Genomic DNA, 26,431 nt, shown 5'->3' on the forward strand with positions numbered 1-26,431 from the left:
AAGGGTCGTCAGCTGCAGGATGGTCTCTGCTCTTGACTTAGAGGTTGGTGTGCATTTGCTCAGTCAAGGTTTGCTGTGGCTCTTTATTTTTTTTTTTAAAGATTTATTTGTTTATTTGAGAGAGAGAGAGAGCGCACAGTGGGGGTAGAGGCAGAGGGAGAGAGTGAAGGGAAGCAGACTCCCCACTGAGGGGGGAGCCCGAGGCGGGGTTTGATCTCACGACCCTGAGGTCATGACCAGAGCGGAAACCGACGGTCAGTCAGACGCTTAACCGACTGAGCCACCCAGGCGCCCTAGTGTGACTTCGGCTCGTGCTTTAAACAATGGCAAGAAAGCCCCTCCCCCACATCTCCCAGAGATGGTCTGCCTGATGGACGTTTCCACCTGTGACAGTGGGCTGGCTGCTGAAAATCAGGTCTGAAAACTTAACTGAGGTGAAGAAAGCAACTGAGACTAACCTGCCTGTCAGATTTAGATTCTCTTTGCTGGAAAAAACTTGAATCCACATGTTTTAAGGGACTCAGTGACCGTGGGAAGTGCAAGCTGCATTGTATCCTCAGTGTTATGGGCTGAGTTGTGTCCCCCCACAATTCTTACATGGAAGTCCCGATCCCCAGCACCTTAAAATGTCACTGGATTTAGAGAGAGGGCCTTGAAAGAGGCCATGCAGTAAAGTGCTGTCACTAGGCTGGGCCCTAATCCGATGTGATCAGCGTCCTTATAAATCAAGGGGAATAGGACACAGACACACGCAGAGGGACGACCATGTGAGGACACAGGGAGAAGATATTGTCTGCACACCATGGAGAGAGGCCTGGGGAGTCACCAAACCTGCCAACACCTTGATGATCCCTTGGTGTCAGACTTCTGGCCTCCAGAAACGTGAGAAAGCAAATCTCTGTTGTTTAAGCCCCCAGTTTGTGGTGCTTTGTTATGGCAGCCCAGCAAACCAATACCCTCAGCTTTACTTCGTGAAAGAGAGGGAGAAGTTGCTAGTGAACACACCCCTTCCCATGCAGGCTTCCATCAGTCATGCTCTCCACGCAGGGGGAGTTTCTCTGTCAGGGTCCTCAGCGGCCAGACCCCGAGCTGAGCCTTCTCTTCCCGGTGTTGCTGCAGACCACGGTCCTCCCTTTGGCACCTGCCTAGATTTGGTGCACCCCTTCTTTCCCTTCATCAGTGGCTCCAATAAAGGAAGGTAACAAGAGGGAACGTGATCCTCAGCCTACATGTGCAAAGCAAACACCATTGACATAAGATCTGGAGAAAGGGAACATGGTCTTCCAGGAGGATTCATAACCAGGGCACCAGTTCTGTAAAAGAAGGACCAGACTCTGGCAGAGATGGCCCTCTCCCCACCAGGACTGACAGGGTTGGTGCTGCCCCTGGGGGGTGCTGGGGGTCCCTGTGATTAGCCCCTGCCGAACTGAATTGAATGAAGTGATGTCACTCCTGGGCCTCAGTTAAGTAAGAGGTGTATTTCTCTGTGCTGTTACTTCTCCCTGGCTGGATTTAGGGCCCTGGTTCTCAAAGTGTGGCCCCTTACCAGCTGCATCAGCATCTCTTGGAGGCTCAGTGCCTGTTCCTGATTGACTGATCAGATACTCTGGGGCGGGGCTCAGCAATCTCTTACCAAGCTCCCCAGGGGATTCTGATCATCCTCCAGTTTGAGAGTCACTGGATTAAGGAATGAGGGAGCGCCAAGAAAATTCTGGAGAGCCTGAAAAGTGTGAGATGCTGTTGCTGTCTTCAAGGTGGTAATCCTTGAGGAGTGTTTTCTTGGGACAAGGTGTAGAAGGGTGAGTCTGTGCGCCCAGAGTAAGCATGCCAGGATTGGGCAAGAACCCACCTGTCCTTTGTAAACCACACTGGTTTTGAGTTTGTATTGGGTTTCTGCAGAGAAACAGAACCAACAGTGTGTGTGTATGTGATGTGTGTGTGTGTATACACAGATACGGATTTGTTTTAAAGAATTGGTTCACGTGATTGTGGAGACTTGCTAAGTACATCTGCAGGCTGGCCGGCTGGAGGCCAGGGGAGAGTTGTAGTCTAGGTCCAAAGGTCATCGGCTGATAGAACTCCCTCTTGCTTACGGCGGGTCAGCCTTTTTGAGTGATTAAGTCCTTCAACTGATTGGACGTGGCCCATTCACATTAGGGAGGGTAATCTGCTTGACTCCAAGGCCACTGATTTAAATGTTAACCTCATCCCCTCCGCCAAAACAAAACAAAACAAAACAACAAAAACCCACCTTAATAGAAACATCTAGAATAACATTTAACCAAATATCTGGGTATTGTGGCCCAGCCAAGTTGACATGTAAAATTAGTCATCACAAGCTTCTTGTATTCTTTTTATTTCTGTTCCCTTTTTGTTGTCAAGGTGATTAAGTGAAACCTTTCTAATAGCTACAGCCTGTCTCCCTGTTACAAACAATCAGCATCTTGATGAAGACAAAGGACAGTGCTCAGTGACCACCTGCTGCCTGCCCACGCTGTTCTGAACGCTCCCTATGCTAGCCCTCTTACTGATCACTAAGTCAGCTCTGCTGTTAGCTCCGTCTCAAAGACATGGAACGAGAGGCGCCCCAAAGATCTTTAAGTTGCCTGAAGTCACGTGTTTGGAATGTCGGGGAGCCAAGTCTAATTCTGGAGTGTTCCTAACCGATCCTGTAGGAGGAATCAGGGGTGTGTGTGTGTGTGTGTGTGTGTGTGTTTGGGTGGCCAAACATAGGAACAGATGGGTAGAAAGATCCCCTGCTTTTCCAATGAAGGGGGCTGGGGGAGAGCTGGAAACAGACTCTTGCTGGTAAACAACATCCATCAATAGCACTCGCCCCACTGAAATGTACTAATTTTTAATCAGGTGGCTATATTATCAGCAGCATATTTCTCTTTATTATCGCCACTGTGTTAATGCTAATAATAGTAACTACCCTTCATTAAACATTTATTGGCCAGAAATAACACTAAGTGCCTAACATAAATATAAGCCAGTTACTATCAGTCCCATTGTCATGATAAATAAATTGAGGCTTGGATAAATTAATCTGCCCTAAGTCCCATGGCTTTTAAGCTAGAGAGAGAGAGATCAAGCAGAGCTGCCCTGCAAATAGAATGGTCCAAGACGACTCCAGCAAGAAGTTGGTAAGGGCCATAAATGTCTACTGAGGCAGACATGCAGCTGGGAAGTAGCTGTCCCAGGCTCTCTCTTCCTGGTAAGTCCTGGCTTTTCGTTTCATCAGTAGGGGAGACCAAGGCGATGCCGAGCCAGGATCGAGCCAGGACTGTTGTTGCTGCCTCGTTTCGGCTTACTGCCATAGCCCTGTAATTAGGTGTTGATCCATGACACATGAATCACCCGCCACTCAGACTGCTGAGCTTTTAAGCGCAAAGGTCTCCAGTAACGAGGGTAAAGTGGTATTTCCTTATAAAGCTCTGTCTCTCTTTTTAACAAGCATCCTATAATCCTATAATATGCATCATTTCTGCCTTACGGTGAAATCGACAGTTTTATAACTAACAGTCAAAATTCAAGAAATATATTAGTGAAAACAAGACATCAGAATAAGGGAAGATATCTTTCATAGTCTTAGTTCCCATAATTCTAGAATATTCCTTGCAGTCTTTTTTATACATACAAATTTATTTTTCTAATTGAAATCACAGTGCAATCGCAGTTTTGCTTTCTGCTTAACATTGTATCTTACATATTTTCTGTGGTATTTCATGGTCTTTTTAAATACAATTTTTGACCCACAATATTCCATTAACTGATGTTCCCCAATTAATTGTTTTCTTCTGTGGTTTATTTAGATAACTTCCAACTTTGTAGAATTTTAAATAAGACTGAAACGAATCAGCTGGTGCAGGAAACATATGCTATTTAAGATGAAAACGTTGCAATGCAATATGGAAGAAAATGCCCACAGATCTGGTTTGAGTTTTGGCTCTGCTGCTCCAGCCACGTGGCTGTCCTATCTTCCGTGTTTGAGCTAATGTCTGGGAACCTCTGCTTCTCATTCTGAAAATGGGACTACTACCTACCCATGAGGTTGTGGTGGTCATTGTCTTTTGAGGATCAAAGGATACACTGACTTTTAAAGAGTCTTATCAAAGTTGTTGCGAGGTACTTCACCAGTGGTGAATATTAGTATAATAAACAGTCAGAAGTCAGAAGTATTGGGTAAACGATTATAGCATTTTCAGGATCTTGATCCCTGTTATCAAGTTCCTTTCTAAAATGTGTGTCCACTTCCATTTCACATGAGTACAGGTGCATTTTAAACACCGTGGTTATAGATGGTATTTCTTTAATTGCTAGAAATTCTATATGTCCCTTAACTAGTTGTATTTCCTCTTCTGTGACTTGTCTGTTCCTATAGCCTTTGAATTGAATTAAATTCAATAAACAATAATGGAGTATTTGTGTCAGTACTTGTCTAGGTGTTGGTAATGCAGGGGTGAATGGCATACCGTCCTTGACTCTCTGGAATGGTCAGTCTAGTGGGGGAGGAAGATGAGCCTGGGAATCAGTACAAAGCAGTACCATCCACACAATACCGGGCATGTGGGGAGAGTGCTGAATTCCTTTGCCGATTTACCTCTGGATACCTTACTAGTTTTTAAAATTGATTTGTGAATAGTTGACCAGCTGACATTTCAAACCAATGAGCATTTCTCTTTTGCATCATAGACGCGAACGAAGATGACAAGTCCGTACCCTAGATCCTCATACTCTGTCTACTCGCTTCTCTTTCAAAAGCACGTTCTTCTCCTCCCTAAACACGTGGCATCACCTCGGCCCTCTGCAAGCCTGGGCGGTGTACGGGGAGGGCAGAGATTGCATCTGTTAAGCCAGCAGAAAAGCCACCTCCGTGGTCTGCATTTTCACATGGTGTTTGGGAGGAAATAAGATGTTCACTGAAAAGAGCCCCAGAAAATCAAAAGTGAGCCCCCCGTATTGAAACTGACCGCAAGTGGAATGGGGGGCTTAACGGAGTTTTTAGAGCCAAGGCTGCCATACATTATCTTCATATTTGGTGAACAGTTCCATTTACACTCAGGCAGATCCTGCTCCCACGGCTGCGGGTGAAAAGCAAGTGCAGTGATTCACGTACGTCCATCCTCAGAGGCAGGGTGCTCTCGTCCTCGGTCGTGGCTTGACTCCAGGCTCTGGCCATCGTCTCCTAATGTGGCCTTTTCCGGCATGGTTATTGCTCACTTTAAAATACAGTTTTAAAGTTTCTATTTACGTTAGTTATTTTTTATTGAGATACAACTGACATGTATAACATTATATTCATTTCAGGTGTACAACGTAATGATTTGATATTTGTATATATTGTGAAATGATCACCCCAGGAAGTCTAGTCATCACCACATAGTTACATTGTTTTTTAATTTAGAAAATATCTTAGAGATGTTTCTAGAGTAGTCGCATGGTCCCATCTCTTTAGTGGCTATTAAAGCCAAGAGCCTCTCCTTAGGATTGATTTCTTTGGATTTGAGATCCTTGATTTTGTCTTCAGGCCTCCTTCAGAATTCCTGAGGCTGACGTGGGTGTCCCGATGACCCCAGGTCCATGTACATCTAATTCAGTACTCGCTGGGCTTTATCTGCTCATCTTTTATTAAACACTGACATTTGGAGAATTTAGTTGAGGCCTGCCATACATTTTAATTAATTAATTAGTTAATTTTTATATTTTTAAGATTCTTTATTTAAATTCAATTTCATTAACGTATACTGTATTATTAGTTTCAGGGGTAGAATTCAGTGATTCATCAGTTGCATGTAACACCCAGGGCTCAGTACATCAAGGGCCCTCCAGACATTTTAGATTCGAGGGTCACAGATGTTGGGATTTTTCAGGAAGCCCATGAGACCTCTTGGTTCTCTTCCCACACCTGGAACCAATTAAGAGAGATGGTGAGGGGGGCATGAGGAGCATGGGGAGAGGAGTCAGATGGAGATCAAAATAGCATCTTCCTATGGCAGGCTTCAGTGCGAGCCCCAGAACCGGGCCGGGCTGGACCCCGCTCAGTTTACCACCTGGGTGACAGCAGACCAGAGGAGGTGCTCCCTGCAGGCAAACGGGCCAGCAGGTGGGGGAGGGAGAGGGGACGTGCTCCTTCCTTCTCCCAAACTCACCTCTTGTCTGATGGAGGCAGGGTCTGAAATTCCATGGGTGTTAACACTCTAGTGCAGGCTTCTTCAACCGTGGACCGCTGATATTTGGGGCTGGAGAACTGTTTGTTGTGGGGGCCTGTCCTGTGCATTGTTTAGCAGCACCCCTGGCCTCTACTTACTAGATACTGGAACCCCACGCAGCTCCCTGCGGTGACCATTAGTGGTGTCTCCAAGCATTGCCAAGTTGGCCCCAGTGGAGAAGCTCTTCTCCAATATAGGGACCCTCCAGATGGAAGAAAAGGCTGAGTATCCTCCCCAGAAGGCCCCCTAATCCCAGCAGGCAGGATCCACTGCCTCTTCTGCTCCATCCGGGCTCCCTGTGTATGCCTCCTCCCTCCCATTTTCTCCACCCCCACTTCTCGTAATCACTGTCATCTGTGGATTATCGCAAGGGTAGCAGCTGCCTGGCTTTGTGTCCCTTGGCATGGCATGGCCTTGTGTGGACAGTGGTATTGATTTTAGAGAATGTTTTTTAGATATTGGAACAAAAATGGTTGTGAACATTTTTCCATATAAATATTTAGCTGTCAGTGTTGTTCCTCCACATCATTTTATGCATTCATCTGACCTGCCAGACACATGGATCTTACCCAGCCCAAAAAGCAGAGACTCTTGAAACAGTGAAAAGGATAGCAAGTCTTATCCGTGGGGCTGGCTCCAAGCCCAGTCCTCGCTAGCACAGAGCACCATTAAATAGTGATAATAGTCACATAGATTACCTTCCTCACATGTGCTTCCTCCCCCAAAGTGTTTTATATTCATCATTCTTATGCTTTTATCTTGGATTCAAGCTATAGTCCTCTAGTTATATGATACATGTAGCTAATTAGGACTAATTGTGGGGCAAAAAGCAACTTATTTTACAAAGCATGTTCACTTGAAATTGTCTCAATAATTCTATGAACTATTTTAGGAATGAAGGCTAACATGCACCTAATTGCAGGACCCTTGTTCACATCACTCAGAAAAAGAGCTTCCAAGATGCTAAATAACAAAAATTCAACTTGGTAAATTTGAAGATCTAACGGTTTTATTAATCAATTCATGAACTGGGCATGAATTCGACTTGTACACCGTGGAAGGCTTTTATAGGAAGGACGGTGGGACCAGGACGTTATTAGCAAAAGCAAGGATTGTTTCAGGCAGGTCACCTTCCCTCAGGGGGAGGTGCAGGGGTCTTATCCCCAGATTCCCTCCTCTTCCTGGGGGGAGGGAGAGGGCCCAAGGGACCAGGTACCTCCTTGGTGGCCATTGGAACATTCCTCACTGGCTGGTTAGGTCTACATTTCCGGGGGAGGTTGGAACTGCCGTTAGGTTAGGGATGAAGTCCTGGCATGGTGACGTGGCCTAAGTGACTCCATTCTGGGCCTGTGGTTTTCTTTTTGACAGGGACCAAGTTATGGAACCAATATATCTTTTCCAAGGCAGAGAAATATGCATCTTTTTAGTTATTTCCTGCTTCTTAACAGAAAGGTGTAAGAATCTAGACATTGTCTAGTTACTGTCCACTGCACTAACACGTCACCACCCCCCGCCCCGAGCCATTGCAACGCTAGCCTCAGTAGTAGGCAGTTCTGATTGTCAGAACATTCTACCTCACATGGAGACAAAATCTGCCTGCCTTGGACTTCCTTCTGGAGGCTCCTGGGGCCACAGAGAACGTCTCATCCTCTTGTTCACAGCAATGGTTGCAAAATCTTCAGGATTCTTCGGTTACATTGTCCCAAATTGTCTCTCTTCATGCCTCCACCTGTCATGGGCTGGATTGTGTCTCCCCCCACCCCACTCTTTCAAATGCTGAAGCCTTAACCTCTAACTTCTCAGAATGTGGCTATATCGGACACACAGCCTTTAAAGAGGTGGTGTAGTTGACATGAGGCCTTAATCCAATCTGACTGGTGTCCTTGTAAGAGGAGGAAATTTGGATCCACAGAGAGACAGCGGGGATGCGCATGCACAGAGGAAAGGCCATGTGAGGACACAGAGACGCTGGCCACGTGCAAGCTATGGAGAGAAGCCTCAGGAGAAAGCAAGCCTGCTGGTGCCTTGATCTTGCACCTCCGGCCTCCAGACTCTGAGAGAATAGATGTGTGTTATTTAAGCCGCCAAGTCTGTATTTTGTTATGGCTGCCAGAGCTGACTTATACATGCTCTACCCCTGACCCCACTGTGAGTGTGACCTGTTAGTGTCCTTGCCTCCCCTTCTCTCTCTGTAATAAAGACAGCAATAGCTTCTGCCCCATGGGGCTCGCGGGGGATTACAGGACATAATGAACCGTGTCTGGCACAGTATTGGAGGAATGTTACTTCTTGTTAACATTATCATTCCTAGGGTTATGTTATCTTTGTTTAAGTAATAAAAATATTAAATAAGACAAGGTTAGGACAAATCTAATGCCATGATACCTCAGGATCTCTGTAAGGTTGACTTCGATCCGTTCCTAAACACTTCCTCAGATATTTATACTTACGGCTCCCATCCTTGTGTCCATACATTCCTGATTGGAATTTATGCTCGTGGCCTCTGACGTTTTCCCAGTTTACTGGCCTCTTTTGTTTTAAAGAAGTGATTAAAAAATTTAAATTATTTTGTTTTTAAGTGTGTAGTATTGGTCCAAATATACAAACGTGAAAATTATTTTTGTGATGTTTACTTAGGATCATGGGTTTACTCTCCATTGGCTTAAATGTTCCTAGTAGTAATAGACTCACTTTATAGTATTTCATAATGGTATCCACACTGGGCTTCAGTAATTATGAGTGAGTTGCATGCACCATGTTGTTAATACACCATAGCCCTCCCCAAATACAAAAACGAAGACACTACTGATTTAGAAGCTGGAGTCTCGTCTGGGTTCTAGCTCCATCTCTCCTCCTCTCTTGCAGCTTTGTGTTGCTTTGGAAACCTTCTTGCATCTCACACCAGGTTATTCTCATATGGAGAAAGATTTAACAGGATCCTGAGCGTGCCAGGCTTGTGGTCCTGGGGCGTCCTTTGATAGGCTGTGTGGGTATTATTTCTTCCATATCGTACCCTCTGAGGTTAGAACTATTTTATCTTTACAGGTAAGATCTGATTTTTATCCAACACTGGGAAATGCTGTGACTGGCTCTGCCCTCACGCTCCCTCTTGGAAACGAGTGAGGCTGGGTTGGTTTAATTTAAAACGTTCCAGTAATAACTTTCAGACGTTACAACGCAATTTGATTTTCTGAAGTCATCATGAAGGGAATATTTTAAAAGTCTTACTCCTTTAAGTTTAAAAATGCTCTGCAGAATTAATGTGGCAACAGCCTGCCACCCAGTCCAACCCCAACCTTCTAGAAAAGAAATGCCTCCAGGACATTTCTCTAAATGAAGTGTCAAATCCAAATCAAGTCAAATTTCTAGTGCAGGATAATGGACTCTATTTTATGACTTTCTTCTGTGCCCTGGGGGGGTGCTTGGGCCCATTACACAGCTGGTTGGTGTATATTAGGTGTATTAGCAGAGGGACTTGAGTGGCTGGGGGCTCTTTGCTTGGTGAGGCCCAAGCCGCATCGCACAGTTCTGGGGTTATTAACGGTGCGCCTGGTTTCCCCGAGAATGCTCAAACTCCATTCTGTGATGAATACTTAATAGCAAGGAGAATGGGATTCTTTTCTTTTTAGGGAATTTTCTGTGACTCAGCGAATCCATTCCAGTGAGATGGACAAACTGTCAAAATTAATGAATGCCAGCTGAGATTCGGTCCCTACAGGGAGAAACCTGGCCCAGTGGGAAATGAGCATTAATGCCCCCATGTATTTTGAACATGCTTCACTTTCACCACAGATTCAGGCTTAGCGGATATCTTTAGAGGAAACCACCCTGAAAAGCATGTTTTCTGGTTTGGTTGTTTCCATCCTTAATCACAGTTTTAATTTTGGGGAGAAATACACCAAGCTAAGTAATTCGGATTTTCTAGAAACCAAAAGAAAAAAAAAAAAAAAAAAGAGAAGAAAAGGAAGAGCTACTATCAAAGACATTCCAGTGGCTGTGGTTTGTTTGGGGTTTGTACGGCCCCAGGTTAAGGCGCTTGTTGCTGAGGGTAAGGGAATACAGAGATGGTGGGTGACCCAGGCTCGGGAGACGAGGCTTCGGAGTGAGCCCCAGCTAGTACAGGGCACCGAGACAGGCCCATCCCATTATGGGAATTGTACACTGTTATTCTGCAGTCATGTTTAGATCAAAGGTGTCCAACTTGGGGATTTTGACCTTTGAAGGGGTTGAAGCCGGATCAGTAGGTGGCTTTGCCTCCCTTCTGAGAGAGAGCACCCAGCATGTGCCCCTTGTTCTTGGAGGAGTCTGGGCCCAAACACGGTTCCTGCTCAGATGACTCCTGAGAGCAAATCCCAGTGTGTCTCATTGCGGAGTTCAAACTTCATATGGTTTCTCATCTCTAACGTGAAAATAACAGTAATAGCTGCCTGCAAGATTGGTTTTGAGGATTTGTTTGTTTTTATAAAGATTTTATTTATTTGAGAGAGAGAGACAGAGAAAGAGAGCAGAGTGGGGGAGGGGGCAGAGGGAGAGGGAGAAGCAGACTCCCCACTGAGTGAGGAGCCTGATGTGGGACTCGATCCCAGGACCCTGAGATCATGACCTGAGGCAAAGGCAGACACTTTATCGACCGAGCCACCCAGGTGTCCCTGAGGATCTGTTTTATAATAAAATACTTAACGTAACACATATTCAATAAATAGCAGTCATTTAACTATACCCCAGAACAAAGGTGATAATGGTAGATTTAACTAAATTTAAAGTTTAGTTACGCACTTGGTGATACTGTCTTGGTGGAAGTGAGGGTAGCAGGCCACGTTAAATCGGATGACAGTAATGTCATACGTGGATGCAGCCACTAAGTAAAGGGGACACGCTCTCATCTTTGTATTGTACAGAACACAAATGTGAGATCTTGGATAACTAACTCCCTTCCTTCTCTTTGGCCTTTGTCTTCTGACCTAGTACAGTGTGGACCAGTAAACTCTCCGGTGATTTAAGGAGGCAGGGATGGAAGAAAATGCATTGCTCTGGGTAAAATGGTCTGTACGTGTACAGAGGGAATGATTAATCATCATGAAAGCTAATTTTAGAATGTTTTATTTCACTGCAATGTGTTTATTTATATTTGGTTGACTTCAGTCAAGCAGCCATGTATTCAAGAAGCATTTCTTGGGATTCTACTGTGTGCTAGAAATGGTTGGAGGGATTGGAGATCTGTCAGGGAATTCAACCAACCAACCATCTATGATTTAGGAACTCAAACTTTAAGGAGTGGGAGAGACAGATAATCAAAAAACTGTAACAAATAAATAAATTATGCAAGACGCTAAAAAGTGATCAGCGTTGTGGAGAGAGACAGCTGCTGAGGGCAATCGGGAGTCCTTGCTGTAGTGGAGGGCAGGATGAGGGCAAGCCTCAGGGAGAAGGCGGGGGCTCAGCAAAGGCTAGAGAAAGTGGGGGAACTGGCCAGGTGCGCCCTGGGAGAGGGGCATCCCAGGTAGAGGGAGGAGCCTGTGGGGATGCTATAGGAACCTAAAGAAGGCCCCGTGGCTGGAATGGAAGGAACAAGGGGGAGGAGTAGGAGGTGATAGCAGAGAAGGAACGGCAAGCACGGGTCATACAAAAATATTGGCTATTGTGCCAGAGAATGGGGGCCCCGGAGGGTTCCCAGCAGAGGAGAGAGACAACCTGAGATGTCTGCCTGGATCACTCTGGCTGATGGATTAGCATGTGTGTGTGGGGGGGTAGGGGGCGGCAAAAGTGGATGCCAGAGAGCCAGAGGGGCCTCTGTGACAATCCAGGGGTGAGAGGTGGTGCTTTGGACCAGGGAGGCAGCAGAAGAGATGGCAAGTGGCTGATTCTGAGCATATTTTGGAGGTGTAGCTAATGGACTTCCTCATGCAGTGAATGTAAGAGATGAGAAAAAGAGGGGTGTGAAGGGGGACCCCAAGTGTTTGGACTGAGGGACTGTAAGACCAGATGGCCATTAGTTCTTCTATTCAAACATGGATATTTTACGGATAGAATATTTTTGTATGTACCTTGTGTGATTCTAATTTATCACTTTCTGAAATATTGACAAATACGAAAAAGAATCACATGGAAGAGGAGGGTGGTAAAAGAACTTCATGAATGTGAGATGTTCAGAATATTGGATCCCAGAATACAGATGTCATGGAGGGGAGCAGGAAATTAGAGCAACAGTTTACCGGGGTCCCAATCAACTGATTCTCCCCCCTAAAGTCTTAAATGTTTGAGACTCCCAAATAAAGCTGTGTGAGTGGGATTTCTACATCCTGTGGTCCATCATCCAGAGCCCATGGGGTGCCGTTAGGCTCCACGCTGGCTGATGTGGGGTGGGGTGAACACCGGTCACCCTGTGATTCATACACGGAGAGGAGGGGCGCTGTTGTCTGTAAGGGTTGGTTAGACCTGCTTCTTACCGTGATTGGAATGAAACACTCTCTAGAAATACACTCACCTACTGACTTTGCTTTCTATGTTTTTTTCTTTTTAAGGTTTTTCTCCTAGTATTCACACCTGTATTTTCAAACTCTGTTTACACTGAAATGCTTCATTATTGTGGGCTAGATATCTACTTAATTTTATCGACTCTGCATGCCTGTGCTCCTTATCTTCCCCTACTTTTTTCATATAATGATACTACCATTTTCGGTTAAATCAATATTTAGGGTTTACATTATTATAGCCATGTAAATATTAGCTACAGCTGAGCCACCTAGCACATTATGAATGCTTTTCCTTTCTATTACAGCTTTGTGTTTTCCCTGGGATTAATAATCACTGACTTTTTTGTTTACTTAGTCTTCACGGCATGCGTAACTAAGTCATCCCCCAAATTCTCTGACAGGACTAAGTACTCCTTTTAATACATTCAGATACATCAGGGTCTTTGAATGTTTATTTTTTATTTTTTTTGAAACATCCCTGAGAGCCCTCTCTCTGCACCTGTCTGGACTAGTTTCTACTCTACAGCTGTTATCTTGGAACCTTTCAGTCACTCTGGAAATTCCTTTCATGGAATCCCTCACCTGCATCTGAGTCTCTCTGTCCTCTGTATGTCATATACTCCTCTCCCTTGGTTTGCTGCCTTATTTATTCATTCCAGTAGCTTTCTGAATAGGGTGCACGAGAGGTAAAATTTTGGGGTTTGCATTATCTAAAAATGTCTTTGTTTACTTACTCGACACTCTGGGTGTAGATTTCTAGGTGAGCCCCGTGACTGTGTCTATAAAGGACCACGTCAGGGTTCAGAGGTGAAAGATCACTGTTGTATGTCAGACAGCAGGTTTCAACTATGGAGAACCCCAAGGAGGATGGCACCTTTGTCCAAAGAAATGCCTTTCTATGTCAACGGAGGCCTGACTTGAGTTCTATTTAAGTGTCCACTGCATTATCTACGTACTCAGTGCTGTGTAAGCAGATGGTGTGCGAGGATGATAATGTCCCCTCTGCTGCATCCATGGTACACATGTGTGAGCAATGAATGAATGAAGCCACATAAATGAGCAATATCTTGATGAAGCAAGGGCAAAAAAGTGAAAGACTAGATCAGCTGGCATGAAAGTACAGATGATGGTGGAGACAGGTGAGTTCTGTGCAATGTTCCCCAGTATTCCATGGGAAGCAGAGGGTTGTACCACACCTGGAACCCAGACACAGGCTCTTCTTGCCACTGCTTTGGAGATAGTAAGCACTGCTGGTAAGACAAGGCAACTGAACATCTAGACTCTGTCATTGTTCATTAATCCGTCCCCTGAAACTCCATTCAAATGGTAGTAAAGGCATTTATACATAATCCTAAGGACAAAGTGGAAGGGCGGGTAAGATGGTGGCAGCCATGAGTTGGCAATGATGGTAGATGAGTTGTCCAAGGTTTAACATACTGGAGAAAGCTGAAGAAAGTCACACAAGAGGAAGCCAATGAGCAGGTCTCTCACTCAGGTTAGTGAACTGAAGGGGCCAGCTTAGACTAGAGTCATTCCTCTGAGAGTCCTTCTAATTGAAAAGATTGCTGTTACTTACCACATAGGCTACCTTTGCAGTTATCCAGATGGTCCTTCATTTTATTACTGAAACACAAAGGAAAATCTGTGCATTACCTGGAAAAATAAATTACTTTAAAAAGTAAGCTTATGGAAGTCCTTAGGCCAGAGCAAAATGGAAAATTGAGTGCCCCTGAGCTTGGTGAAGTTCTAGCAAAAGAAAATGATGCTGAACAATGAGATTAACGAAGAAGCATGTGTTTTGTGTTTTTATTTTTTTTATCATCATTATACTTCACTGCTTTCACTTAACATTTGTAGCTTAAGATTTCACTTCTGGAGTTAGATTTTACATCTTTCTGTTGGGTTCTCATTGCAATCTCTGGATTTAATTTATTTTGTTATTTAATCATAGGACAGGTGATTCAGTTGGCTTCAGTTTATTTCATTCCACCCCTTGCTTTGAGAGTCTCATTTTATTGCTTCAGTGTTCTGTTTGTTTCTGGTTCAGATTGCTGTGTTTTTGGACATTTGTTTTTGTAGTGTTTTCTCTCTCCCCAAGGCTTTTAATCTTCAGGAAATAATTCTGTCAACATTATTATGTTATTAGCTTTATTTCCCACTCTCTTTTTCTGATGATTTTTTAAATTTGAAATACCTCATGTGAATCTGTAGTGTCGCATTTTTCATTAATTTGTCCTATTTTTGTTTGTTCCCAAATGCTGCCAAATGCTAAGGAGTCATTGACATCATTTTGGTTTATTCATGTGCTTTATCGCATGTGGTCATAATTCCCAGAGTGCCTTCTGCTCTTTCCAAATCACTAGCCACTTTCATGCCTTTGGAAAACTTTGAGCCTAAAATGTAAATGCTGGAACATAGCAAGCTACATGCAGATCACAGTGTCTGTATTCTTCTCTAAAAATGTACACGTAACCACCAACAATGTTACTGAGAGTTACTTTCATCCATCCAAAGGGACAGAGAGACTTTATCTCTAAAATGAATTCCCTGTACACATATGGAAATAATTCTCTAGAAGGATAATGCAAACAATACTTAGACATTTTCTGAGCAAAAACATTAACATTTTTCTTATTTTTTTTTCCTCCAGAGATTTGTAAAAACACATAGCAAAATTGAGCCTTTTTTCCCTTGTTGAAAAATCAGTACAAATATTGGATGAAAAGAACATTTTTTACACATGGTACCTAAATCTCATAAATGTGTTCTTCTTATAATATCTGAGAAATTCTTTTTCTCACTCACTGTCCCTTGACATCTATATAATGGAATTTTGATTATAATAGATGATGCATATGAAATACAGATTAAATATTGTTCCTTAAAAGGATAGTTTTTGGCTGTATACAGTATGAAAACCATAATATTTTTTTTGAACATTTATTCATTCAATAAGAATTTGAGAGCCTCTATTATGTACTAGTCAGTGCACCAGTTACCAGGAATACAGCTGTGTCATCTCTATGCGGTGTACCTCTTGCAGATTACAGTTAGATGCGGGGTCCACACCAAACAACTAAGAAAAGAATTATGAATGAATTATGCAGAAGGCTGACAGGTAGGGCAAGGGGTCTAGTCTGGGAGGTGGAAGACCAGGAAGACGTTTCTAAGGGATTGATGTGTAAGTTGAGATTGAAAGAATGAGTAGTAGCACATGGAGCAAAAGATGGTGAAATATTCCAGCAAAGGGCCCAGTATCTTTGCAGGCTCTGAGGTGGGAAGAGGTTTGGGGACCCAAGACACTGGGGAGCCCAGTGTGGCTGGACTCTGGTAAACCTTCAGCATGAGGTAAGATTGAGTTTTTTTATGCATAATTTATTAAGATCAAAATACAAGAAGGCAGATTCCATCTCAACCAGAAACACTGATAGATCATCCCCATGCTAAAAAAGAAAGAAACTCAGTTCTCTGTTCTCCTTTTCAATTTGCTCTTGCTCACTGTATTTTCAGAATTCCTTCATGCAATTTGGAGTTCTCTTGTTAGGTACAAAACATTTAGGATTGTTATGTCATTTTGATGAATTGACCACTTTCTCATTAGGAAATTGCCATCCTAGTAATCTTTTTGGGTAGTGTTAGCAGGGAATTTTTAAAATCTTTTACTATTAATCTGCCTGTTTCTTTATATTTTATTTTATTGTTGTATATTTAATTTTATTAGGAGTTGCCAGACTGTTTTCCAAAGTGTATAATTTTACATTCTCATCATAATATATGAGAGTTTCAGTTGCTCGAAATCCTACCAAAATTTTGTAATGTCTCCTTTTTTTTTTTAAGTTTTTATTTAAATTCCAGTTGGTTAACACACAGTTTTTTATTAGTTTCAGGTGTACAATATAGTGATTCAACACTTCCATACATACCTGGTGCTCATCACAACAGGTGCCCTCCTTAATTCCCATCATCTATTTCACCCATCACCTCCCACCTCCCTTCTAGTGACTATCAGTTCTGTTCTGTGTAGTTAAGAGTCTGTTTCTTGGTTTGCCGCTTTCTCTTTGCTCCTTTGTTTTGTTTCTTAAATTCCACATGTGAGTGAGATCATATGGTATTTGTCTTTCTCTGACTTATTTCACTTGGCATAATACTCTGTAGCTCCATTCATGTGTTTGCAAAGATTTTATTCTTTTTTATGGCTCTAATATTCCATTGTATGTATGTATATATATATATATATATGCCACCTCTTCTTTATCCATTCATCTATCAATGGACATGGGCTATTTCCATAATTTGGCTGTTGTAGATAATGCTGCTATAAACATCGGGGTGCATGTATCCCTTTGAATTAGTATTTTTGTATTCCTTGGGTAAATACCCAGTAGTGCAATTGCTGGGTTGTAAGGTAGTTCTATTGTTAACTTTTTTATTAAACTTTTTTTAAACTTTATTTTTTAAAGTAAACTCTACCCCCAACATGGAACCCATGACCCCAAGATCAAGAGTCACATGTTCTACTGACTGAGCCAGCCAGGCACCCCTATTTTTAACTTTCTGAGGAACCTCCATACTGTTTTCCAGAGTGGCTGCCCCAGCTTGCATTCCCACCAACAGTGCATAAGGGGTCCCCTTTCTCTGCATCCTTGCCAAAACCTGTTGTTCCAGTTTTTTGTTTTTTGTTTTTTTTTGGTTTTTTTTGAGTACCGTTAGCTTGGGATTTTTTTATCCTTTTACTTTTAATTTACCTGTTTTTTATATTTTAAAATGAATTTCTCCTAGATAACTATGGTTAGGTTTTGATTTTTCACCTAATCTGACAATTTCTGCCTTTTAATTGTCACGTTCAGCCATTTATATGTGATGTGAACATCAGTTGTTTAGATTTAAATCTACCATCTTTATACTTGCTTCCTATTTATTCCACCTATTTTCTGTTGTTTTTTTCTTTTCTTGTCTCCTTTTGGATTAGTGGAGTATTTTTTTAATGATCAATTTTATCTACCTAATGGGTTAATACCTAAGTTCTGTTTGATTTACCTTTTGTTTTTTTTTTTTAAGTGATTGCTTTAGGGTTTATAATAGACATCCTTAAATTAACATGGCCTACTTTCAAATTATATTATAGCACTTAATGTATAGTAGATGAAACTTATAGCAGTAGATTGTCGTTTCCCTCCTCCCGCTGGCCTTTGTGCTAATACTGTCATTCATTTTATCTCTACATATGTTATAAACCCCCCAATACATTACTATCATTTTTGCTATTAACAGTAAATTGTCTTTTGATGATATTTTTAAATGAGGAAATACATTTTTTATATTTACTTATATACATACCATCTTTTGGCACTCTTCATTTCTTTTGTGAGGTCATGAATATCTATCTGGTATTTTCCTTCTGCCCCGAAGACTTCCTTTAACATTTCTTATATTGCTTGTCTACTGTCACTGAGTTCTCTTAACTTATGGATCTGTGAAAAGCCATTATTATTTCACCTTCATTATGAAAGTATTTTTTGGCTGTGTATAGAATTTTAGATGGCAGGAGTTTTTTTCTTTATTCTTTTTAAATAATGCTTATTTTTTCTCCACTGTCTTCCGGTTTGCATTGTTTCTGAGAAGTTAGCCATCATTCTTATCTGTATTTCTCTGTCTGTAGTGTATATTTTACTTACAAATCTGGCTGCCTTTAAGATTTTTCTCTTTATCATCGGCCTTCAGAAATGTAAATATGATGTATCACGGTGGGATTTTTTTTCATGTTTCTTCTGTTCAGTGTTTATTGAATTTATGGGATATTTGGAGTTCCAGTACTCATTAAATGTTGAAAATTTTGGATGTTAAAAATTTTCTGTCTCACTTTCTCCTCCTGGAACTCCAATTATACATATATTAGGTCATGTGAGATAGCCCCCCATCTCACTAATATTTTTTAAGATTTATTTATTTGAGAGAGAAAGAGCACACGTGCACACACGTGAATGAGTGGGGGGAGCGGCAAAAGGAGAGAGAATCTCAAGGAGCCTCCCAGCTGAGCATGGAACCTGACGTGGGGCTGGATCTCACAACCCTGAGATCAGGACCTGAGCCGAAGTCACAAGTCAGACGCTTAACCGACTGAGCCACCCAGGCGCCTCACTAATTTTTTGTTTATTGTCTTCAGACCTTTTTTCTTTGTTTTTTAATTTGTGCAGTTTCTCCTGCTCCATCTTCTGGTTCACTGATGTTTTCTTCCGCAACATCTAATCTGCTGTTAATTTCATTTTCATGTTTTCGTTTCATATATTGAATTTTTAATCTCAAGACTTTCCATCTTGGCTATTTGTATGGTCTCCATTTCTTTTGTCAATATGGCTTTGCTTTTCTCTGCTATCTTGAAGATATTGGGAGATTATTTATAATAGCTACTTAGGGTCCATGCCTGTGAATTCTATCATCTCTCATTCTGTTTCTATGAATGAATTTGTTCCTGATAATAGATCATATTTTCCTGCTTGTGTCCATTTTTTTATTGAATACCAGACATTGCAAATGTTACATTATTGATTATTAGATTTTGTTCTTTTCCATTAACTAGTATTAAAATGTGTTTTTCTGGGCAGTTAAGTTACTTGGAATCAATTCCATTCCTTCTGAGATCCATTCTGGGATCACTTTTAGGCTTTGTTATGGTCCATTTGGCCCTCAGTGTTGTACTGATACACTTCAGAGTACTCTAGCTAATACCCAAGCATTAGTTCTTTCCACTCTGGCCGGCCAGAGTATGAACCAGTCTCTTCTCCACGGGAGTTTCAGGGATTTTCCACCTGCTCCTTTCTGGTGTTTCTTATCCAGCAGTTTCCTCATATACATGCAAATATCCGTACACAGCTAAAGACTCATGGAAGAGATTCTTCTTTGGGTCTCCAGAGCTCCCCGGAGGAAGTCTGTGCAACTTCCTTCTCTCTGCTTTGTACATCTAGCAATCTTGGCTTCCCCACACCTCACATTTGGTTTTCTCAGCTCAGAAATTCCACCAAGTTCTACTGAGGTTTCCTCCTTTTGAAAGGATTTGGGAACTCTCTCTGGACAGTAGGCTGGGCACTTACAGGGCCCAGTTCATTTGTCCCCTTCTTTTCATGGCTTACTGTTCTGTATTACCTGACATGTTTACTTGTGGAAGGATAAATCCAGTTCCTGGCTTTTTGTTTGTTTTGTTTTATCATGGCCAGAAACAGAATTTCATATTTCAAAGTTTTATGCCACTGTGAAGTTTTATCCAGTTCTTATTCATAAGAGTAGTTGCACCATTGCTTCAGTGCTGGGGAATAGATAGAATAATTGAAATATATTAGAGTTAAATGCATAACATATGGGCATGTTTTTATAGCCTGCTGTAGAATTATTTTATAGAAGTTTGGAATGCTTTCCAAGTCATTATGAGACTATTCATTTATCTGCTTTCAGATCATCTGATCAAAATGACACTAAATTTCAAAGCATTTATTCAAACATAAAAACATTTTGGAGTCTCTGAATCAGCGAAAGGTTTTGCTTTCTAGATAATATTTACCAAAGGCAAAGTTATATCCCTTTTCATTTTGGAAGGCCTTTACAGAAGCAGTACATTTTACTAAGCACATCCACTCACATATTCTTATAAAATCAATAAAAGTATCTTAGTCCTAAATGGCATTTCCATTTGAAATGAATATACCCAATTTGCAAATCGAATGGTCTGTTTTGGTTCTCATGTTTTCTGATCTCTCTGAAGCAATTGACACTGTTGAAAACCACTGGCTGACTTCCCCAAATGCTATCCTTTTCTTTCTAAGGCATCATTCTCTCTCGGATTTGGGCTCCTGATTTCATAATATCCTCTTAATGTTCATGATGGATTTTTATTTTTCCATTTCTTTAAAATATTTAACTTCTTAATTGAAGTATAGAATATGTACACAAAAGTGTACATATCATAGTGCATAGCTCAGTGAAATTTTCATTAGCTTAGCACATCAGTGTACGCAGCACCCAGATCAAGAAAATGAACACAGCTAGCAGCCTGGATGCCCCTATGACTTTTCATTCTCTTTGCCCCCCAACCTGTGATTCTCAACATCATCAATTAGTGTTTTCTATTTTTATGCCTGGCATAAATGGAATAATACATTATTTACTCTTGTTGTGTCTATTTGTTTGCTTCAACATTATGGTTGTAAGATTTATATATTTTTTGTAATATAGATTATTCATTCCTACTGTTATATAGTGATGCAGTGTACAAATATATCATACTATTTACTACTGATGGATATTTGAGTGATTTCCAGTTGGGGACTTTTACAAACAGGACTGCTATGAATATTCCAGTGTGTGGTTTTTGGTGAGTGTATGCATACATTTCTGTTGGATAAATACCTAGCAGGTGAATTGTTGAGTCATTAAATATGCATATGTTCCACTTTAGTAGATACTGATGAACAGTTTTCCACACTGATTTTATCAGTTTATACTCCCACCTGCAGCGAATGAGGTTCCTTTTGTTCCATATCCTTGAGACACTCAGTATATTCTGTCTTTTCCACTTTAATCATTCAGTGGCTTTTTTCACTTGTCGTGACGTTATCAAGGGTCATCTGTGTCTATATTATGCATCAGCATTTCGTTTCTCATTGCTGCTGAATACAGTTCCACTGGATGGACACACCAGTGGTAACTCCTTCTGCTTTTTTTTTTTTTTTTTTTTTTTAAGATTTTATTTGAGAGAGAGAGAGCGAGAGAGCAAGCACAAGCTGGAGGGGTGGAGAGGCAGAGGGAGAGGGAGAAACAGATTCTCCACTGAGCAGGGAGCCCAACACAGGGCTTGATCCCAGGACCCTGGGATCATGACCTGAGCCAAAGGCAGATGCTTAACTGAGCCACCCAGGCGCCCCTCCTCATGCTTTTAATTTGACTTTTCTGATGACTAGTTACATTCAGTATTTTTTCATGTGCATATTGGCTACTTGTATAATGGTTTTTGTACATTTTTTTAAATCAGATTCTCTTTTTCTTATTGATTTTCTTATTGATTCTATTGTAGGATTCCATTATGGATTGGGGTGCCAGTCCTTGGTCAGATATCCTTTGCTCACCTTTTATATATTAAGTATTCCTGAGGATCCATCTCTGTTTTTTTTTTTTTTTAAGATTTTTATTTATTTATTTGAGAGAGACAGAGAGAGAGAGCAAGCACAAGCAGGGGGGAAGGGCAGAGGAAAAGGGAGAAGCAGATTCCCTGCTTAGCAGGGAACCCAGTGTGGGGCTCGATCCCAGGATCCTGGGATCATGACCTGAGTGGAAGGCAAACACTTAACTGAACCACCCAGGCACCCCATATCTCTGTTTTTTTTTTTAACTTTTATTTTATTTTTCAAATTTTAATTCCAGTGTAGTTAATGTACAGTGTTATATTATTTTCAGGTGTACAATATAGTGATTCAACACTTCCGTATGTTACTCAGGGCTCATCAAGATAGATGGACTCTTAATCCCCTTCACCTATTTCACCCAGTCCCCCACCCACCCCATCTCTGGTTTTTGTGTCTTCTTGTTCTTTACACTCTCTTTGGTACATTTCACCCAGTGGTGGGCTTCAGTTTCCCTGATTGTGGCATCTCTCTCTGGGGTCTTGGACCCCTCTTCCCACCTCACTAGTGGGTGGCCCAAAGGCAGTGCCCCCTTAACTTTAGTGAATCTGACATTGTTGTTTTCTCTGCCCAACCAGCTCTGCCTTGGATATTCTCTATTTTCACTCACGGCACAATGATGCAGCCAGGCATGCAAACTATTGAATTTGACCATAATGACTTTTTTTCCTCTTCCTCAGTCTCATTCCTTCCAATGAATGCCCACACATTCTGGCAGGATCACATAAGACATGTTCATATAGTTAGGCTTTCTCTTCCCTTCACTCCACCAATGACTGGGCAGGTCACTGAGGCCATGCCCACAGCAGCCTAATCAGACTTCCTGCCTCTAGTCTCCACTCCTTGTAAATCCAGTGTTTACTTTCTAAAACTACAATTTGGGAAAGCGTCAATTTGTTCTGCATCAAAGCTTTCACTGATTCTCTTTTTTTTTTAAAACAGTTTTATCGAGATATCATTTGCATACAATAAAATGCACCCATTTGTACAATTCAGTGGTTTTTAGTAAACTTACAGGTCTGTACAACCTTCACCACAGTCAAGTTTAGACCATTTTAATCACCTCACAAAGAAACTCTGCATCCCTTAGCTACCACCTTATCACCCCCTCACCCTCACCCACAGCTCTAAGGAAACCACTCCTTTCTGTCCCTACAGAGTTGTCTCTTCTGGACATTTCATGTGAATTTACATGATCGTAGAGTGTGTGGCCTTTTGTGATTCGCTTTTTTCACTTGTCATGACGTTATCAAGGGTCATCCGTGTCTATATTATGCATCAGTATTTCGTTTCTCATTGCTGCTGAATCCAGTTCCACTGGAGGGACACACCAGATTTTGTTGATCCGTTCTGCAGTTGGACACTGCAGTCATTCCCACATCTGGCTATTATAAATGATGCTGCTTTAACTCTTGTGTACAAGTTTTTTAATGGATGTGTATATTCATTTCTCTTGGGTATATACCTATGGATGGGACTTCCTGTTGCCCGCAGAATTAAGCTCATGCTTTTCAGCATGAGATCTGATACCACTTATGATCTAGACTTTATAATAAGCATCTGAAATGGAAGCTTCCTGAGATCACCCTCCAAGTCTTGGCTGTTCGTGTGTCCCCAGCCCTGAGCACAGTGCCAGGTCATTAGTAGGTGATGAGCAAGTGTGAAAAGAATAAGTGAGTATACAGAACCTCAAGCACCTGCTCCCAAATTGTGCATCACTCTTAGTTCAGCCGTGAAGTTCCTGTTATCCGGTATCTTCTTGCCTCTCTCCTGTCTGTGATGACTAAGTGTCCTAACATTTTTATGCCCTCTGCCTAGAATCTACTTTCCTCTTCTCTTCTGGAGAGTTTCCCTCATCTTCCCCAGGCTGGGGTAGTTTCTCTTCTTTCTTCTCCTGTAGCATTTTGTGAATAATTCTGCGATGACCCTCAGCAAAGAATTATCGTCGATCTCTTTACTGATCGTGACAACCTCTAGACCAAAAATTCCTTGAGATCAGTATTCTGACTCATGTGAATTTTCATTCCTGGGCCCTTGCCTGAAGCCTGGTGTAGGGCAGGTGCTCCATAAATACTCTCACATGAAGGAACGATCATGTCATTGCTTTCTCTAACATTTCTTTCATGTCTCTTCACCTGGCCAGATCTAGAATTTAAAGAAAGCAATATAGACTTATTCTTCTTTTTAGTGTAACATTCTTCTTTATGTTGTCACAGGAGCCCTGCTTATACCATCTGTTATAACGATATAAAACGTGGAGAAATCTGCCGATGAAAGAGCAATCCTCCGAAGCCCCTTCCTTCAGCGTCCTTAGTGTCCATACCCCAGGATTTTATATGCCAAGTTGTGCGGCAAGATTATGCCAAATGTTTTGTTTAGCTTTCTGTTATTAAACTGCAGTTAGTTTCAGGGAAATTTCACACACACGTAATTCACAGCGAGATTGCCTGTGCCCTTACTGGAGGGAGCAAATGTTGCTGTATTTAAAGTGCATGCAGCATGCCATAAAATGAAGTACTATTATTTAAGCAGATGGATGGCCCCTTAGATGGAAGAAACAGAAGCTGCTGGAATATAGTTTGGGTTTTCTCTTGCCTGTGGCCATATGATGTGTATCTTAGAGAATGAGTTTATGTTACATTATTAAACCCAGTGGTGTGAAGTAGGAAGACTAATGGGAAATACCTTTAAAAAATGTAAGGAGAAGTGACAGTAATCCCCTGTGGGTCACTTATCTTCTTAACTACTAGGATTAAACATTTATTTTGCATTTTTCTCACAGTCATTTAAATAATTTCACATTTATATATGAAATATTTCTTACATACATTCACATTTTCAAAGACTTGCTCTTCTTAGCAAGGCTACTTTTATGAGACGAGAGAATGAATTCAAATATGACTAAATTTTATTTAGTTGGAATTACCCAAATCCAGTTGACAGAAGAGTCATGTGTGTGGGGGGGAACAAAAAAGGATCTGGGTGGAATTAATTAGCCTCGAAGAGTGACAGTTACCTCACTCCTAACAATGTGTTTGGGGTGATGTCAGTTTCCTAGAAAGCTCAAATGTAAAATCACGGTGCCACCATCAGCATTTTTATTTGAGTTGAAAGCTGTAATGTTTAACTATTAACTGTGCTTCCGATCTGAGCCAATTTCTTAGTTAGCAATAATTTTCATATTCTGATTTACGGAGCATTGCTAAAGTCTTTAGTTATGGTTGGCAGAGAAAGCCATCAAACAGTTACAACTTGATGAACACCCCTGCCTGTCTTTTGGAGTAAATCTATCACTTTTATAAAGTGGATTTTTCTTCGCCATCTTTTGACACATGGCATCCCCTCTGTTTGCCCGCTCGGAGATAGTTGGCACTGGCCCCCCCCCCCCGGTGGGCAAGCTGGTGGGCGCTGCCCAGGAGGGAGATGGAAGAGGAAGTGGGGGGATGTTCGGGGGAGCTATCTGGGGGATGCTGAATCGCATAAACACAGCTTTCCTGGGGATTGGCTTTATAGAGTAAAGGCAGCTGTATAATGAGATTAGATCTTCATCAGAAAGACCGAATCCTGCGTCTGTGACCTCCTAACCCTGAATCCTTGGTCAAGTGACAACCCTCTGAATCTCCCCGTCTTCTTCTGCGGGGGGGGGGGGGGGAGCCTATACTCCTCTGGCAGAGCTGCTACTCGCAAGACTAGAATAACAGCTTGAGTATCGTGACATGGCCTGGGACGGGATAGGTGCTCCCTAACTAGTATTCGCATCTCTGCCCAATGAGATTAATTCCAAGTATTGAGGGCTTCTTTTCTCTCTTGTGAATATGTGACAAGCATCTGTTTTTAGGAAGTCATATATAAGCGCTAACATCTGAGAAGTAGGTCTTTGTGGCATTTTAACATCTGGTTAATTTTTGGATTCGAGAAGTTGTTTCCTTTGTTCACGTAGATGACACTCTGTGACTATTTGTTACTGAGTGCAACGTGGGCACTCAGTCAGTGAATTAAAAAGCCAAATATGTGTGAACTGGTTTGTAGATATTTTATTTGTAGCAATTAAAACAGAAACAATTTAAATAACTAAGATCAAGACAATAGTTTAGAAAATCATATTAGGGAAAATGTGCATCCACTATTCACTTGCAAGGTCTGTAGAGGAATATGGAATTTGGTATATGAAATAATGTTAAGAGAATGAAGCACAGCCGGTAACAATTGCATATTTTATGTCTACACATTATGACATAGAATAATCATATAGGTACGGCATGTAGGCAGATGGACCAGGAGAAGAAATATAAAAATCAGAACAGAAACTGTCATGGGCTGGTGGAATTGAGTGATACTTCTGTCAAAGTTCTCTATTATTACTCTACCTTTTCAATAAAAAAAAATGCATCGTTGATGGGACACTATTTTTATTTTTTATTTATTTTTTATTTTTATTTTTTTGAAGATTTTATTTATTTGAGACAGAGAGAATGAGAGAGAGAGAGAGCACATGAGATGGGGGAGGGTCAGAGGGAGAAGCGGGCTCCCTGCCGAGTAGGGAGCCCGATGTGGGACTCAATCCAGGGACTCCAGGATC

The 26,431-nt window shown here is 41.7% G+C and overlaps 1 protein-coding gene across 3 annotated transcripts in view; it reads left to right on the top strand.

The window, feature by feature from the left end:
* The window catches only part of DSCAM (DS cell adhesion molecule), a 784,307-nt gene that overhangs the window by 104,814 nt on the left and 653,062 nt on the right, over positions 1–26,431 (top strand). The gene's annotated exons all lie outside the window — the stretch shown is intronic.

This window comes from Halichoerus grypus, chromosome 1 (genome assembly GCF_964656455.1).
Source record: "Halichoerus grypus chromosome 1, mHalGry1.hap1.1, whole genome shotgun sequence".
Taxonomy (NCBI): domain Eukaryota; kingdom Metazoa; phylum Chordata; class Mammalia; order Carnivora; family Phocidae; genus Halichoerus; species Halichoerus grypus.